The sequence below is a fragment of the Sinocyclocheilus rhinocerous genome, unplaced genomic scaffold, assembly GCF_001515625.1.
Source record: "Sinocyclocheilus rhinocerous isolate Xijiao unplaced genomic scaffold, SAMN03320098_v1.1 scaffold1071, whole genome shotgun sequence".
Lineage (NCBI taxonomy): Eukaryota > Metazoa > Chordata > Actinopteri > Cypriniformes > Cyprinidae > Sinocyclocheilus > Sinocyclocheilus rhinocerous.
Genome location: NW_015638033.1, coordinates 887,384 through 888,957, shown reverse-complemented (window position 1 = coordinate 888,957; position 1,574 = coordinate 887,384). Strand labels below are relative to the sequence as shown.

The window sequence follows — 1,574 nt, the reverse complement described above, 5'->3', positions numbered from 1 at the left end:
CTCATTCTGACGGCACCCATTCACTGCAGAGCATCCATTGCTGAGACACTGATGCAATGCTGCATTTCTCCAAATCTGATGAATGAATTGAGTATTACATGTGGAAATCTCGTGAAAACTTTAACTGCTTTTTTAGTATAACAGCCACCAAGATGAACTAATGGTGAAAAGTGTTGATTGCAGCATGATATTTAGATCTACTCCTGTTGCATCACAGTCGTGTCTACTGAGCTTGCTGTACATGAAATAATCACAATATAGAGAACAGCTGGTTTTCACACTACTAACAGGAACAGTGTGACTAATGCATTAACAGCAGTAAAGCACGTCTGTACATGAGCGCTTACATATTACCAGCCCATCACAGCTCATGATATGCTGTTTCAGATTTTTATATTATGTTTCTCAGGCTTAGTTTATAAAGTTTGCGATATGTGGGGGCGTGTTAGAACGAGCCGTTTTAGGTAGGCGTGGTTAACTCTTAACTTTTATAAAGAATATCTCTTTGGATTTGAGACTTTAGTCTTTGCAACTTTACAGATCTTCTTTATGCACCAAGAGCTTGTAACACTCCAAAGAGAAAGGAAAACTTGAAATCGCATCATATAACCCCTTTAATCAAGCATCATATTATAGTTCGTTTGACAACAAATATGTAAACAGCAGCTCTCGTATTGAACAGCAAAAAGCACAAACTAGCAAGCAATGCATTTGTCTCCAAATTAGGGATGGGCGATATCTTATCGTTTGCGATATACCGGTAAAAATTCTCCCCACAATAAGAATTAGTCTTCCCGATAAAGTCTAGTTGTTGACATATTTATGTGTGCGACGGAAGGCGGACGTGAAATTGAGGAGTAGCCTATATTGCTAAATGAGGAGCTCGAGCTCCTTTTACAATCTGTAACTGGTTTGGTCAGGGCTGTACAGTGCACAAAAAATCGCTCTGAATTAAAGTACTACAGTAGCATGTGTGCGATACAGTTTTGCATGTGTATGAGACTGTTTACAAACCTGTTGTCCAACAAAGATATAATTTATTGACATGCTTTTTCTCCAAATTAACTTAATAACATAGTCGAGTGTTTGAAATACGTATTTTTGTGACCAGACGTAGTTTCATATTACAGAATGATAGTATTATATACAGTGATAAAGGCCATGTCGATTAACATTGCCTTATAAATATACTTTCGCCAATCCCCAAGATTGAAGAACACAGATAAACCATATATTTTGTGCATTCGTATGTTTATTTTCCTCAAGTTTCATCAGTTAAAATGTCTCTATCGCCGTTGTGCATTTTATTCAGCGATAACCGGATACCTTCCTGGAGCGTCGTCAGTAGTATTACTTCTGCTATGGATATGTGGAGTTTCTGTGCAAGAGTGCCCTCCGGTTTCCAGGGTGAATTAAACAGTCTTTACATTACTTGTGTACCAAGCGGCAACCTCCCGCTCTCTCTCGTGAAACCAACACGGAAGTGACTTAAACTATAATTCATCAACTGGCCGCTAGAGGCTGGCTCCAAAAGGGAGTCAGTCCCATAGACTCCCCATGTTAAAATGACTAAC

At 38.9% G+C, this 1,574-nt stretch overlaps 1 protein-coding gene across 1 annotated transcript in view; it reads right to left on the bottom strand.

Moving 5' to 3' along the window:
* Nucleotides 1–1,574, bottom strand: part of ttc8 (tetratricopeptide repeat domain 8) — a 10,863-nt gene that overhangs the window by 6,266 nt on the left and 3,023 nt on the right. The window lies entirely within an intron of this gene.